The 17,355-nt window shown below is 47.0% G+C and overlaps 1 protein-coding gene across 2 annotated transcripts in view; it reads left to right on the forward strand.

Annotated features, from left to right (window-relative positions):
- Positions 1-6,936: 6,936 nt before the first annotated feature.
- The window catches only part of RAB14 (RAB14, member RAS oncogene family), a 57,235-nt gene continuing 46,816 nt past the window's right edge, over positions 6,937-17,355 (forward strand). Inside the window, exon 1 of one of the 2 annotated variants that reach the window (XM_073599550.1) lies at positions 6,937-7,104. The gene's annotated coding sequence lies outside the window, so the exon portion shown is untranslated. The remainder of the gene's footprint in view (positions 7,105-17,355) is intronic. The other variant, XM_073599549.1, reaches the window with a different exon arrangement.

Here is a 17,355-nt window from a genome sequence, read left to right on the forward strand (position 1 = left end):
TGTCAGCCAGGGAGTAGAGGAGAGAGAGAAAGCCGAGTCAGCTGAGCGCCGGGAGCCTCGCTGTTATACATACAGATAAGCATATTTTTTACCTAACACAGGTACAGGGACATTTACTGGTATATTAGAGCGCAGATGGGATGTTTTTTAATAAAATATGAGAGCAACAGGAGCGGGGGGAGCAGGGGGGGTGGGCGCTGACACACAGAGAGGGGGGTGGAAGGAGGATAGAGGATACAGACACAGGAGAGCAGGCTGCGGATGACGGAGGCACACAAACAGACCACAATGTCAGGGGCTCAGCAGGCGTGATTATCGTGGCCTGTTTGCAGAGGGGAGGGCATAGCTAGGCAGGATCAGCCAGGTATTACAGGTTTTATAGGGTGCCAAATTACACAGCACAAGCACTGTGCTGTGTAACATGCTTTAAAGGAACAGAATCTGTGTTTTTTTTTTTGGGGGGGGGGGGGGGGGTTAACAAATGCTTTAAGCAACGGTCAAGCTATCAAATGGCTGCTACCATAACTGATCATATGTGCAGCACCATGGCAATTGCCGATCAATCAGAGAATAAGATGGTAGCTTCCATGGCTGTAAAGAATAGGAGGATTTAGAGCTGCTGGAACCATCTGTCAGTTTCTTAGGTCCAGACTGTCTGACTGTGGAAGGGCAGGCACAGGTCTGTTTACATTTCATTTTCTTTCCACAGAAAAATAAAATCTGAAAAGGTCCGCATCTGATTCAATTTTTGTGGACATCATCTGTTCCATTTTTGCCATTTTTAGGCAAGAAACATTTTTTGTTTATACATTTTTTATCTATAAGGCCCCTCTGTGAAGTGGGATTTGCTTGCTCAACTGGGTATCTCTCCACTGATCCCTGCTGAGTAGGCGGATGACAGTCCCCCTTGCTTCTAAGCATAGCGGACACAGCCCACTCTCGTCTATGGAACAATTGAGTGGAAACGAACTGCTTGTCCATTTCCATTTAACCACTTCAATACCGGGCTATAGTCATATGACGTCTGCATATGGGATCTCCCATCCTGGGCGGGCGTCATATGACGTCCTCGGCTTCTCGCCGCTCCTGCGGGACCCCGGGGGCCCGCAGCGTGGCGATCGTGGATGAGGTGTGTCCTTCGGACACAGGCCATCCCAGATCCGTGTAAAGAGCCAATAAAGAATGTCCAATCACAGCCGGTCACATGTACTGGCTACATGCACGGCGCTCATGCAGATCGGCCATCAGGGACGAGGCTTGTCACTCTGACACAGCCCAACCCCGATCGCAGTAAAGAGCCAATGAAATTGGCTCTTTACCACGTGACTGGCTGTGTCCAATCACAGCCGGTCACAGAATGTCAACAAACCACGGTAACGAGATGTTACCAGGTTCTCCTCCTCACACACTGATCGTGTCTGAGAAGGAGATTGCGGTAACATCTCGTTACCGCTTAGTGTACACCAACCACACTGATGCTCCCCCCCCAATAAAGAGGACCTGTCACCAGCCATCAAAGTACCTGTCACCAGCCATCAAAGCACCTGTCATCACCCATCAAAGTACCTGTCCCCACCCATCAAAGTACCCGAGTACCTGTCACAGCCCATCCGAGTACCCGTGTACCTGTCACAGCCCATCCGAGTACCCGTGTACCTGTCACAGCCCATCCGAGTACCCGTGTACCTGTCACAGTCCATCTGAGTACCCGAGTACCTGTCACAGCCCATCTGAGTACCCAAGTACCTGAATACCTGTCACAGCCCATCTGAGTACCCGAGTACCTGTCACAGCCCATCTGAGTACCCGAGTACCTGTCACAGCCCATCTGAGTAACCAAGTACCTGTCACAGTTCACAGTTCACCTGAGTACCTGTCACAGTCCACCTGAGCAACGCTGTATCCTGGCCTAGGCCGACAAGGCCCAGGCCTAGGGCAGCACTTTGCAGGGGGGCAGCAGGGAAAGTGTCCCCGCCGGCTTTCGCTACACTATTATGCCCCGTACACACGGTCGGATTTTTCGATGGAAAAAAGTGTGATCGGATTGTGTTATCAGAAATTCCGATCGTGTGTGGGCTCCATCGGACTTTTTCCGTCGGAATTTCTGACACGCAAAGTTTGAGAGCAGGATATAAAATTTTCCGACATCAAAATCTGATCGTTTAAATTCCGATCGTGTGTACACAAATCCGACGCACAAAGTGGCATGCATGCTCAGAATAAATTAAGAGACGAAAGCTATTGGCTACTGCCCCGTTTATAGCCCCGACGTACATGTTTTACGTCACTGTGTTCAGAATGATAGGATCAACTTTGTGCGACCGTGTGTATGCAAGACAAGTTTGTCCCAAAATCCATCGGAAAAAATCCGATGGATTTTGTTGTCGGAATGTCCGATCAATGTCCGATCGTGTGTACAGGGCATTAGTGTAACACCAATCTTATGGGGCGGACTGGGCTGAGGGGCAAATTAGTCTAGCACCCCCATAAAGCGGCTGCATTGCTTCTGATATGCGGGCGGCTGGCATTTCGCAACTGTGGGGAGTGCCACTTCTAATTTTGACTGTCCTCTCATCCTGGACCACAAACCTTCCTCTCTGTGCTATATGTTTTCTGCTGCACCATTGGCATGGTTATAGCTTCTTAGTCCTCTCCATAAAATTATTAGAAATTTGTGCTTAACTACTTCCGGACCAGCCGCCGCAGTTTTACTGCGGCAGGCTGGCTCCCCTGCGCAAAATCACGTTACTGTACGTGATCTCGCGAGGTCCGGATAGCAGGCATGTGCGTGCGCCGGCTGCACAGCGGGGGTGCCGATGCTCGTGGCCGACGGTCATGATGACCGCCGTCCACGAGCGATCGTGACCAGGAAACACAGAACAGGGACGAGTGTGTGTAAACACACACTTTCCTGTTCTGTTCTGATAGGAGGGACAGATCATGTGTTTCTATTAGCTAGGAACCACGATCTGTCACTTCCTGTAGTTAGTCCCCTCCCCCTTCAGTTAGAATCACCTCCCAGGGAACACAGTTAACCCCTTCACCGCCCCCTAGTGTTAACCCCTTCACTGCCAGTGACATTTTTACAGTAATTAATGCATTTTTAATCGCACTGATCGCTGTATTAATGTCAATGGTTCCAAAAATGTGTCAAAATTGTCCGATGTGTCCGCCATAATGTCGCAGTTACTATAAAAATCGCAGTTCGCTGCCATTACTAGTAAAAAAAATAATAAAAATGCAGTAAATCTATCACCTATTTTGTAGACGCTATAACTTTTGCGCAAACCAATCAATATCCGCTTATTGCGATTTTTTTTTTTTTTTAACAAAAATATGTAAAAGAATACATATCGGCCTAAACTGAGGAAAATAATTGTTTTTTTATATATTTTTGGGGGATATTTATTATAGCAAAAAATAAAAAATAATGCGTTTTTTTTCAAAATTTTTGCTCTTTTTTTGTTAATAAAAAATAAAACCACCACCAAAAGAAAGCTCTATTTGTGGGAAAAAAAGGATGTCAATTTTGTTTGGGTACAACGTCGACCGACTGCGCAATTGTCAGTTAAAGCGACACAGTGCCGAATCGCATAAAGTGCTCTGGTCAGGAAGGGGGGTAAATTCTTCCGGGGCTGAAGTGGTTTAAGTAGAACTATGGGCAACACTTTTTTTTTTCATTTTGGATAGAGTAAGGGAGGGTTATAACCCCTGTCAGTTTATTTTTTACCATCCCTGTCCCATTGCAGAGATTTCCATTCACTTCCTGCCTCATAGCCAAACAGCAAGTGAGAGGAAATCTATGCAAATTAAGGGAATCCATTGCCCCCCCCCCCCCCCCCAGGCCCTCAGAACTAGTGTCCCCAATCTAAAATTTCAGGGCGTGTCTTAAACAGCAAGGGGTGTGGCCTTGACAGGAAGGGGTGGGTAATATTTAAATTAGGGGGTGCACGAGTTTAGTCAGGCCTGGGGCAGCACAAAACCTAAATACACTACTGCATCTGAGTACCTGTCACAGTTCATCTGAGTACCCGAATACCTGTCATAGTTCATCTGAGTACCCGAGTACCTGTCATAGTCCATCTGAGTACCCGAGTAACTGTCACAGCCCTTCTGAGTACCCGAGTACCTGTCACAGTTCATCTGAGTACCTGTCACAGTCCATCTCAGTACCCGAATACCTGTCATAGTTCATCTGAGTACCCGAGTACCTGTCATAGTCCATCTGAGTACCCGAGTACCTGTCACAGCCCTTCTGAGTACCCGAGTACCTGTCACAGCCCATCTGAGTACCCAAGCACCTGTCACAGCCCATCTGAGTACCCGAGTACCAGTCACCAGCCCATCAGAGTACCCGAGTACCTATCTGTAGCCCATCACCTGGTACCTGTTACCAGGCCATCAGAGTACCCGAGTACCTGTCACCAGGCCATCAGAGTAACCGAGTACCTGTCACCAGGCCATCAGAGTACCCGAGTACCTGTCACCAGGCCATCAGAGTACCCGAGTACCTGTCACCAGGCCATCAGAGTACCCGAGTACCTGTCACCAGGCCATCAGAGTACCCGAGTACCTGTCACCAGCCCATCAGAGTAACCGAGTACCTGTCTCCAGCCCATCAGAGTACCTATCTGCAGCCCATGCCACATAGAATATATGTTGGGGTGTTTGCTTTCCAAAATGGGATCATTTTGTGGGTAATTCCACTGTCCTGGTGCTCCAGGACCTTCAAAAGGTACTACTTCAATGTTGGGCCTCTGTATGTGGCCAGGCTGTGTAAAAGTCTCACAAATGTGGTATCGCCATACTCAAGAGGAGTAGCAGAATGTGTTTTTGGGTATAGTTTTTGCTATACACGTGCTATGTGTTAGAAATATCTTGTAAATTGACAACTTTGTGAAAAAAAAAAAGATTTTCATTTTTTTCCCATGTTTTCTGAAGACTTGTGTAAAAAAATTAACCATTCAAAAGACTCACAATGCTTCATAGAATATACGTTGGGGTGTTTGTTTTCCAAAATGGGGTCATTTTGTGGGTAATTCCACTGTCCTGGTGCTCCAGGGCCTTCAAAAGTGTAATAGGTTGTTAGGAAATTAGAGGTGTAATTTATGCTCCTAGAACCCCTGATGGTGCTCCCTGCATGTTGGACCTCTCTGTGTGGCCAGGCTGTGAAAAGGTCACATACATGTGGTATCGCCATACTCAGGAGGAGTAGCAGAATGTATTTTGGGGTGTAATTGGAAGTATGCATATGCTGTGTGTGAGAATTTACTTGTTTTTATGACAATTTTGTGAAAGAAAAAAAATTCTTCATTTTCCCAAGAATTGTGGGAAAAAGTTACAACTTCAAAAAACTTACTATGCCTCTTACTAAATACATTGGACTTTCTACTTTCCAAAAAGGGGTCATTTGGGGGGTATTTGTACTTTCCTGACATTTCAGAGCCTCGAGAAATGAGATAGGCCGTCAGTGCATCAGGTGTGATCAATTTTCAATGATTTGCACCATTGGTTGTAGACTCTATAACTTTCACAGAGACTAAATAATATCCACTAATTTGTGTTCTGTTTACCAAAGAGATGTAGCGGTATAAATTTTGGCCCAAATTTATGAACAAAAATGACTTATTTGCAAAATTTTATCATAGAAACTAAAAAAAAGTGTTGTTTTTTTCAAAATGTTCGCTCTTTTTTCACTTATGTTGCAAAAAATAAAAAACCCAAAGGTGACCTAAATACCACCAAAAGAAAGCTCTATTTGTATGAAAAAAATGATAACAATTTAGTTTGGGTACAGTGTTGCATGACTGAGTAATTGTCATTCAAAGTGTGAGAGGGCTGAAAGCTGAAAATTGGTCTGGGAAGGAAGGGTGTAAGGCTCGGTTCACACAGGGACGACTTGCCAGGTGACCTAGTCGCCTGACAAGTCGCCTCCCGTTCTGTGCTATGGAACCGTTCTAAGGGGAGCGACGCAAGTCGCTCCGACTTAGAAAAAGGTTCCTGTATGACTTTGGGGGCGACTTGGGGCGACTTGCATAGACTTCTATACAGAAGTCGTTTTGCAAGTCGCCCGGGCAGTCGTGTGCAGGTCGCCTCGGTGAGGCGACCTGCAAGTCGTGCTGCCTCTGGTGTGAACCGAGGCCAAAGGTGTCCTGTATTGAAGTAGTTAAAGCGATCCTCCAGAAAGACGGGGAATATGAGCACCTGATCCGTCTGTATTTAGCGGACAGGATTGGATGGCGGCGGGTATCAATGGACGTGTTCGCTGACATCCAGTGCTCCATAGAAGAGACTGGATGGTCTGATCAGGTTCCCCCTGAAAAACTGACAGACAGACCTGATCGGATCGCCCGTGTGAAAGGGGCCTAACTAGTTTCTTCAATAACTGCAAAAAAAAACAAAAAACGGAAGATGTAAAAACGGATAAAAACGTCACAGAAGACGGATGTGTCCACCATTGAATGTAACCTGAAGCAGCATTCATCCGTTCTTTTTTTTAGCACAAAAGGTGACTGAACTGACAACGCGTGGAAGGAGCTGCAGGTCAGTGACAGAAGGATAAGGATACTCTCAGCCCTGAGGGCTCCACCTTTACAGACAAGTCAGGGCCGTTGTTCTGTCAAAAGAACCAATCTGTCCTCCTCCAGGAGAGAAGCACTTCCTGCCCTCACCTCTCCCGAGGCCCCGCCCACCCTGTCATGTCAGCTCCCCACAATCAGGAGTAGCAGCATCATGACAGGAGGCGGGTCACCTATAACAACACAACTCCTGGCAACCAATCAGCTACCTGTTCGTGCTGTAGCCACGCCCCAGTGAAAGGAGAGGCGGGGCAGGATTGGTTGCCGAGGAAATGCGCACAGCTCAGGTTCTGCTCTTTCTTTTCTCCTGCTCACGTGACTTTGTGCCCGCGCCCCAGGTCCCTCCCGTTGCGGTTAGCGCTCGTTCCCGTCGGCTCCGCCCGCACCTCTGAATCGCTGGGAGCGCGCAGGGAAACCCCGTGCAAGCGCCGCCGCCATCTTGGAGAGAGAGAGCGGAACCCCCGACACCCGCCGCACACACCCGGCCAGAGGAGGAAGAGAAGGGGGCATCTCTCCGACAGGTGAGGTACGCCCGGTACACCCGAATCTCAGCTGGTTTACTCTGTGTACGCTCGGGGCCGGGTCACTGTGAGCAGCCAGCAGCATCCGGGTCGTTGCAGTCACAATCCAGCCCTGACACCCGCCTTTGCCCCCTCCCCCGGCTCATGTCATCCGCCTCGCCTCATATCTGCCCCCCCCCCCCCCCAATTGTCAGTGTCACCGTCACCCCTTCCCAGTGGGCCCTGTTATTCCCCATGGTACAGCCCTGTAACCCCCCCCATGGTACACCCTGGATTGGTACAGCCTTGTCACCCCCCCCCAGGGTACACCCCGGATTAGTACAGCCCTGTCAGCCCCCCCCAGGGTACACCGCGGATTGCTACAGCCCTGTCGGCTCCCCTCCGGTACAACCCAGATTGGTATAGCCCTGTCACCCCCCCAATGGTACACCCCGGATTGGTACAGCCCAGCCCTGTCAGCCCCCCCAGGGTACACCCCGGATTGCTACAGCCCTGTCAGCTCCCCTCCGGTACAACCCAGATTGGTACAGCTCTGTCACCCCCCCCCCCCAATGGTACACCCCGGATTGGTACAGCCCTGTCAGCCCCCCCCCCCAGGGTACACCCCAAGTTGATACAGCCCTGTCAGCCCCCCCCCCCCCCCCCCCCAGGGTACACCCTGGATTGGTACAGCCATGTCAGCCCCCCCCCCCCAGGGTACACCCTGGATTGGTACAGCCATGTCAGCCCCCCCAGTACACCCTGGATTGGTACAGCCCTGTCCCCCCCCCATGGTACACTCTTGGATTGGTACAGCCCTGTCACCCCCCCCCCCTCCCCCTAGGGTACACCCCAGATTGGTACAGCCCTGTCACCCCCCCCCCCCCCCAGGGTATATCCTGGATTGGTACAGCCCTGTCACCCCTCCCAGGGTAAACCCCAGATTGGTATGGCCCTTTTACCTCCAGCAGCCGGTGTAGTCCCTGTTTTATACTCTCCTCTATATTACTCTGGGGGTGGGGGCAGGCGGTTTTACATCAAATTGTTACCCCCACAGACACCCTCCATTGGGCTATACAACCTCCTGTCCAGGACCCCCAATCTACCCCAGAATGCCCATTCTGTGTCACTACAGATACCTGCCCCTGTGTATGGGGGCTTCTGCTAGACCTGGACCCCAAATATGCCCCCCATCCTGTCCCTCCTGCGTACCCCAGTGTAGTCTGACACATCTATTGTAGGTAAAATGCCATCCCTGTGTGCTATGACCCCAGGGACACATACCAACCCCCCCCCATATGTCACACTGACCCACAGATCAGCCATAACATTAGGACCACCCACCATATCCCGTCCATGCATGGACTCCACTAGACCACTGAAGGTATGCTGTGGTATTTGGCACCCAGCTGTCACTAGCAGATCCTGCAAGGCCTCCAAGTTGTGAGGTGGGGCCTCCATGGATTGGACTTGCTTTTCCAACACATCCCACAGATACTCGATTGTATTGAGTTCTGGAAAATTTGGAGGCCGAGCCAACACCTCAGATTCGCAGTTGTGTTCCTCAGACCATTCTTGCACTTCTCCTTCTATGGCTCCGTGGTCCAGGTGTGATGCTCATGAGCCCATTGTAGGTGCTTTTGGCTGTGGACATGGATCAGCATGGGCACCCTGACTGGTCTTTGGCTATACAGCCTCATGCACAAGAACCTGCGATGCACTGTGTGTTCTGACACCTTCCTATCAGAACCAGCTACATTCGCTCTTCTGTTGGATCGCACTACGCGGGTCAGCCTTTTGCTCACTTGCTGCCTAATATATCCCACCCACTTCCAGGTGCCATTGTACTGAGATAATCAATGTTTTTCACGTTATATGTCAGTGATCACAATGTTATGGAAGATTGGGTTGTGGTGCTCCCCACATGACACCGACCCCCTCTTGGGGACTTGTAGGACTATACTCGTGTTATATATTACACCCGCCTAGGGTTCTATAAGGCTAACCTAGTGTCACATATATATATATACCTGATATGTCAGAATGTACCACCTCCGGAGGATGTATATGGCTATTCTGGGGTCACATATCACAGTGAACCCCCTGGCCTAGAGTCCTTTATGACTGTCCTAGTGTCACACACATAACTCGCCCTACCTTAGTGTCACATATACCACCCCTCGCATACCACACTGATGCTTCCCCCCATATCACATATAACCCCCCCCCCCCACACACACAGGTCACACTGACCTATTTCCCGGGGGTTTCTGTATGGGGACCCTATTATAAACCACAACTAATCACGTTGAACCCCATATTTCCATATTCATAACCGTGGTGTCACACACAAACATCCTACACATCACACTGTCCTCCTGGTGGCACCCTAAAATCGGACATTGCTCCCAAATCCTCATTCCCTCGTATCACTCTGGCCTGGTCTTTTTTCCATTGTGTGGAGACCCAGGACCACACATTGCATCACCCGACAGCGGGAGGAGTTGCGCCTTTCTGCCCTTCCTCTTTTGTTATTGCTTCTGGTAGACAAATAGTTAAAGCCTTCCATCATGTGATCCTTTGGTCTGAGGTTGTCTCTAGAACCCCCTCAGTTGTGTGTGCTGAGGGGGGATTGTTCCCGGCAGGAGGATGCACATTCCGGAAGTGCGATCTTGTTTATCCTCCAGTTTTACCAATGAAGCTGTCTCCACATTTATTTATCTCCAGGCCAGAAGTGTGTGAGATCGCCCTACGTCAGTGTGCTTGTTAACCCATTTCTGGTTAACAGAAGGACAAAGCAAACAAATGCAACCTTTCCAGTGAGAAGTACGCAATTCTGACTGAGCCCTCTGGGCCAAATGTGATTGTTCTTTTATCGTGGCCTGGAGATTTCATAGAGTATATGAAGCTGGGCATTGCAGCAAATGGAGGCTTTCTGTGAATCAGTGCCGGGAGCTGGTTCAGTGTATCATCTTAATCGGGGGATTTAACTTATTGATTTTGTCACCGTGCATGGCTGCAGTTTTGGGGGTTTGTTTTGTGTTTGGGGGTTACAGATGATGTATGCATTATGTGATCATTGAAATTGCTTGGTTTACCCAAATGACCCTTTCTGCATAGGCTTTTGTATTGTGTGCACTCTTGTTGGGTATGATGAGGCAGATGCGGCACATGTTTGGAAAAACCTGTAATGGGTTAGGTTGCCACATATGTACATACACTTTATAAGGTGAATGCTTGTGCCAAGTATGTGCAGTGTAGGTAGCCATGTTATGTACTTACTTTGGTAGTATTTATTTCTCAGGGTACCTGATGCCTCTATCTTAATTGGACACTGTCATGTACTCCTATACCACATATTCTTGTACAGCGCTTACACATTGTGTGCCTAGACTGGGATATGGTAATGATCTCTGCCGAGGTGTGTATGGCCTATGGGAAGGGCAGGTGATCCTTCACTGCCTGAAATAACCGGTCATGTTTATTGCATTCTGGTTGATTACTCAGTGCACTCATCACTATCCTCCATTGTTTACCCAACATACAGTGGGTGTGATTTAAGGGAATCCGGTACTACGAGGATATGGAGGCTGCCATTGCTGACCAGGTGCCTGGCTGTCATGGTACTTTAAGCCCTCATTCACACTGAAGGCAGGTTTGAAATCATGCAAGTTCAGCTAAACTCGCACGATTTCAAACCCACATTTCAGTGCGAGTTTGAGGGGAGATTTGAAAGACATCTGTGAAAATTTATGCACAGATGTCTATTGAAATCACCCCCCAAAGTCGCCAAAAGTAGTGCAGGAACTACTTTTGGAAATCGGTGCGCTATCGCACCGATTGGGACAGTGCTGTTGCCGGCAAAAGGCTGAGATTTGACATATCAAATTGCGCCATTGTGAATGGGGGCTAAAGGCTTTACTGCTTCCGAGTCGGACACAAAATAAACATGCAATTCTTACTTCACTTGATGCATGCTTGTTCTTGGTCAGTAAATTGATTAGGATGGTAAGTAGTGCCAGGCCCTGCATTCTTCTGAAGTCACTTCCCTTATTTATACACCTTTGCTCTACACCAGGGGTGCCCAACCTGCAACCCAACACAACATCGTAAACTTACTTAAAAATGTGTTTTTAACTTTTTTTAAACTTAGTGAAGATGTGGCCGAAGAAAAATTTGACAGTGCCTCTTTACTTGACTTTTTAGAAATGTTATTTATTTATTTTTATTTATATATCTACTAAAGAAAAATCTCCCACTCTTCGCAATCGCACCTTATTCATGTTATCAGTTTCTAGCAGCACCTATATTTGTGAGCAACTATTTTCAAGGATTAAGCACCTTAAGAATCCATTGAGAATTACTACATCCAACCAGATATTAAAGTGGTTGTAAATCTAGTTCCATCACTTGTACCTACAGGTAAGCCTGTAATAAGGCTTACCTGTAGGTACTGTAAATATTTCCAAACCTGCACGGTTTAGGAAATATTTACCATATACGCTTGCGCCAACATCAACGCATGTGCACTGAAAAAACGGCCTACTTGTGCCGTGTCTTCAGGGCCGTTGCAGTGACCGGCGTCTCCCACTCGCATGCGCGCGAGTGACATCATCGCGGCTCCTGCCAATCACAGCACCGGAACACGCAAACACAGAAATACCTCTGGGAGACATGTCGCTGGACACAACGGTGTCCGGGGGCCGCTGCAACAGCTTAAATCTAAGCTAGTTAAGTATTATTGTCAGCTAGAATGCGATGCATACTACCTTATTATGCCTTTGTCTTGCAGGGTTTTTTTTTTTTTTTCGTTTACAACCACTTTAATGCATTTATCAAAAACAGTGCCAACTGACGCACTAGTTTTAGGTTTTCCTCTTTTTATAATAAAAAAATTACAAAAAAAAAAGTTTTATTACTCAGATACATTATTTATATCAGCGATTAACTTGTGATCTCTCCAATTTATTATTTTTTTCTGCTCATCTACACGTGATCGGAATTTAAGGGATCGGATTTTGTTGGAAAATTTTATATCCTGCTCTCAAACTTTGTGTGTCGGAAATTCCGATGGAAAAAGTCTGATGGAGCCCACACACAATTGGAATTTCCGACAACACAATCCGATCGCACTTTCTCTGTTGGAAAATCCGACCGTGTGTACAGGGCATAAGAGTTATCGTGGGAAAAAGGTGTCTCCACTGAGCTTTTATCACCAATTCTTGTTTCCATGACAACTCAAAATTTTCAAAATCTAATTGTCACAGTAACAGAAAATGAGGTGAAATCTTCTGACCAGGGACACTGCAGAACAAATGTTAACGGTGTGTTAACCCTTCCCTGTGCTATCCAACAAACTTAAAAAGACGTTTTTGAGCTGGAGTTACACTTAAAGCGGAGTTCCACCCAAAAATGGAACTTCTGCTTAAAGTGAAGGTGACCGCCTGACATGCCACATTTGGCATGTCATTTTTTTTGGGGGGGGATGGGGGGTGGATACCCTCTTTTTAGAGGGATCCAGGTCCCACTTCCCCCTGCGGCACCGCGGCACTGAAAAGCAGTTCACCCCCCCTCCCTCTCGGCAATCATCTTGGACACGTCACAGGTCCCAGATGATTGCCCGGCCAGTCACAGTGCGGCTCGCCCAAGCGCAGTGTGTGCCTGGCTGCGAAGCCACAGCTGGGCGCCCACAGTGACGATGCCGGCACCTCGGAGAGGAGCGGGGCTTCGTTCGCCCGCATCGCTGGACCATGGGACAGGTGAGTGTCTGATTAATAAAAGTCAGCAGCTATACTTTTTGACTTTTATATGGGTGGAACTCCGCTTTAACAAATGTACCTGTTCCAACTTGCAAATTCAACTGAGGGACAAACCTATAGAATCTCTATCTTGTTTGTAACCCAGGGACTGCCTGTACAGTATCCTTCAATTGTAGGCCCTGATGAAGGGGGCATTTCCTGAAATGTTGGCTCAGTGACAAACTCTTTGTCTCTTTTTGGAATAAATCTGTATTTTGATGGTGAAGTTTTTGGTGCGGCGTGTCAGTCTTGGTTTCCTTCAGTCACAAGCCATAGGGACAGTTGATATCCTTTGGTGAGAAGCTGCCTGCCATAATCCAGATAACCCTTTCTACATAACTGCTAAGATAAAAGGACACATCACTAAGGTTTACATTTTCCATTCCGTTTTTTTCCATGACTGGTCACTGTGTGATGGTTCAGCTGTACAGTAATAATCAGTGCTAAGATTGTAGAAGTAAATGTAGTGATACAAGCAGTGCTGTCATTTTATTCTGTTAACTGTCTTGGATGACAAAGCAGATTGCTGCTAGACATACTGGTGGGATGCTGGTAGAAGGGTCACTGTTGTACCTAAAGACCTATGACAGCTAGTGCTGGCATCTTTGAAGCGTTTCAGTTGCTGGTGAAAGCAGGTGTCCCTCCTCCTTATTGGCTGCCAGATACTAGAGTGTACTGACTGCTTCCTGAGTTCATTATTTTCTGAATTGCCCATTTAGAACAATTGTGTAGGTCAGGAGTTCTGATTTCACTTTCTGCATGCTTGTTCCGGGTCTGTGTTTCAGCAAGAATCAACCCTTTCACTCCCATTTTTACCCCCTATTTTTGCATACATGTTAAAATGCACTTAGGCCTGATGATTATGTAAAACACTAAGGGCCAGTTCACACCACAAAAATATCCTCCAGATCCGTTCTGGATGCTCTTCTGCATGTGCTTTAATGCGTTTTTTTATGAAATTCACTATGCATTCCAAATGTTTTTTTTTTTGTTTTTTTTCTCCCACTGTACTGGGATCCAGTGCATTTTTGATGCTTTTTACTGTGTCTCAGTACAGTTCTGTGCAGGAAAAAAAGCAGCATGTTGTACTTTTTCTTATTACTAGAATGCACTGTTGTGAACTATGCCATTGGAACCCATATAACCTACTTTCTATGCTTTTTGTAGATGCAGAAAAAAAAGCACTGCGTGTGGTGTGAACAGGCCCTAAAACATATACTTTCTAAAAGCACAGACCCTGTAGATTAAAATGCTTTTTATGTTACACAGTAAAAGTGCTACTGTTCCTCAAATTTTATTCAGTGAAAAAAAAATTCAAATAAGATGAGCTTACACTGAGTAAATACCAAATATGTCAAACCTTAAAATTTTAAATTGTCCGTAGGCACTGCATTAAAGCAGTATTAAACCCAAAAATGTATTCGAATGCAGCTTAACAATTCTTAGATGTGGTGACTGCATTTGTTTTTTTCCTCCTTTTTTTTCACCTGGTGATCTAATCAGAAAGTCTGTTATTTTTCAACTTAATTTTAACAGGAAGCTGTCCAGCGGTAGTGGCAGTTAAGGATTGAGACAAACTTTTTAAAGTGGAACTGAATGCATTTATAAACCTTAAAAGTAGGCAGGCTGTTTACTGCAGAGGAGACATGCATTACAGATTTGTGGCTTTCAAGCTGTGTTCACACTGGTGTGCTGTGCGAGATCGCATGTGATGCACACCACACTGCGATGTCTGTGTGATGCAATTTCAGCCATACAGATAGTATGGCTGAATTTGCATCACATTCGGACCAAACTCACACAGTGACAGTGTCCTTTTTTTTTTTTTTTATTTTTAATTTAGTTTGGCCTCTCCAAAAACGGATGACATGGGTGTAATCGGATTCCTGAACTGTCAGTTTGCACTGCGATATGCGAACTGAAATGGAGGTGTTATTGACACTCCTAGCAGTTTGCATATGGCAATGTGAAGGTGTGATGCGGGAACCTGTAGCAGTGATTTGCAGTGTAATCGCATCGCACCTATGTGAATCGGGACTTAGACCCCTTTCACACTGGTAACGTCCCGCGTTAGCAATAAAGCGGCACTAGTTTTAGGGGCGCTTTATCGTCTTAGCGGCGCTATTCGGGCCGCTAGCGGGGAGCTTTTAACCCCCGCTAGTGGCCGGAGAAAGGGTTGAACCCCTTTGCAGACGCTTTTGCAGCGCTGCCCATGGATTTCAATGGGCAGGGTGGTGGAGGAGCGGTGTATACACCGCTTCTCTACCACCCCAAAGATGCTGATTGCAGGACTTTTTCTAACATCCTGCAAGCGCACCACCCCAGTGTGAAAGCACTTGGGCTTTCAAACTGGGGCTGCAGGGGAGGCATTTTTCAGGTGCTTTACAGGTGCTATTTTTAGCCCTTTAGTATCTGATAAACACCCCAGTGTGAGAGGGTCCTTAGAGAGGAGACAAGTATAGTCATTTTAGTTCCGAGTTAACACATACAGGGGTGTTTACAATGGTCGGCTGTTTTATTTTTAAACAACAAATATGTTATACTTATCTGCTCTGTGCAATGGTTTTGTACTGGGCGGTCTCTTCTAGGGTCCCCTGCCGACACTCTCAGCTGCTTCTGTTCTCTGTGTGCCGCCAAAGGAAACTACTACGTGTGTGTCCATAGACGCACAAAGTGCGGCTTGGCCCCTCCCCCGCTTCCTTGTCACTGGAATTAATTTACAGCACCTGGAGCCCGTAGCTGCTCCTCTCACAGAGTCCAGCGAGGAGGGAGAAGAGAGCGCAGCACTGCTCCTGGGCACAGCTCTGGATTGAGATTGGGCTCGGGTAAGTATTGGGTGGAGCTGGGGGGGTCGGGGGAGTATGCACGTTAAAAGGTGTGTGGTGGGTTTTTTGTGTTTTTTTTTTTTTTTTTTAGGGGAAAAAAAAACGGAAACCTTTACAACCACCAAATCTTTCCAGTTTCCATGGCAGGCAGGCTTGCTGCTAATGGCTCACAGATCAGTAAACATTTTGTCCCTGTGATGCTGTATGACGCCCTTAATTACAGCAAGTCTGTTAAAAAAAAAAAAGGCTTCTGTCTGCAGCGTTAAAATTCTTTCTCCTTAAGCTGATCATATATGGCTTAGTTTTTTTTTTTGGTTCAACCAGCGGGTTGAACGAAAAAAACTGAACTGAATTCCCCCCCATCCACACATACTTTGTGGATGCAGGAGTCCTCTCCTCTGTTTCCTATTCTGACAGAGAAGAGTCAGCTTGACACCTCTGCTGTCAGAACACACTGATCAGTGCTAAATAACCATTTCCTGCCTGCACTATACTCGATGTATGGCCTCACAGCCTTTCTCTAGTTCTAGGAGGGCGTCCCTGGACATCCTTCTGTGTGTGTGCGCTTCCTGTGCCCCCCCTGGGGCACATCAGGAACTCGCTGTGACCACTGTGTGTCTTGCATGCACACTGCGTATCACAGATCAGGATAAAGGGCCAGTCATGGCGGCCCTTTACCATGTGATCGCTGTGTCCAGTCGCAAGTGATCACAGATGTTAAACATAAAAGGCCTTTGCCTGTTTATTGCTTTGCTTCCTTTACACGGAGAAAGTGTGCATGAAGGAAGGAGAGCCAGATCTGTGAAAGGAGTCGCGAGTACTGTTTTTTTTACAGTGGTACACAGTGCTCTGATCATAAGTGGTGCCTTATCGGTGCCCATTATTGCAGCCTCATCAGCGCAAGTCAGAATTGGTTATTTGCAAAATTGTATAACAAACTAAGAACTATTATTTTTGTTTATATAGCAAAAAGAAAACCCAGTGATAATTAAATGCCAACAAACAAAAACAGTGTCTCAAAAAAATAAAAAATTCATATGGGTACAGTGTTGCATGACAGTAATTGTCATTCAAAGTGTGACAGAGCTGAAATCTGAAAATTGGCCTGGGCAAGAAGGGGGTGAAAGTGTCCAGTATTGAAGTGGTTAAACCTAGAGTTTTCCGACCACCAGCCATAGATTGATCAAAATTTGGTCGGTCCCAGCAGACCCAGCTGAATTTCCATTCATCTGTGGCCAGCTTTATGGAGATGATTAATTGCTCATATACAGGGGCCATTGGAGCTAACCAGCCATGTCATTCACGGCACACGGTATGATATCTAGGATGTGGTTGCTAGGGGAAACGCACTGCTGAGCAATCTGTACTAACATTCTCGAAGGGGCAAGGAATATGAGCCACAGCAATAAAATTGCTTGGCTTTGCAGCATGTCCTATGTTGGCGTCTCTCCTGCTTCCTAACGCCAGTCTGATCTGTTTAGTGTCCCTCGTGGGCACTTATGCTTTGTACACAGACTAATCCCCAGCTGTAACCAGACCTGTACAAATAAAAAATGCTATCACATATAAGCGGACCGTATCTGGAAAAAAACTAAAACCCTTTTCTGCTTGTGAGCCCCTCCCAGCATTCCAGGGCTGGCTGATCATGTGACAA

The sequence above is a fragment of the Aquarana catesbeiana genome, linkage group LG09 (assembly GCF_042186555.1).
Source record: "Aquarana catesbeiana isolate 2022-GZ linkage group LG09, ASM4218655v1, whole genome shotgun sequence".
Taxonomy (NCBI): domain Eukaryota; kingdom Metazoa; phylum Chordata; class Amphibia; order Anura; family Ranidae; genus Aquarana; species Aquarana catesbeiana.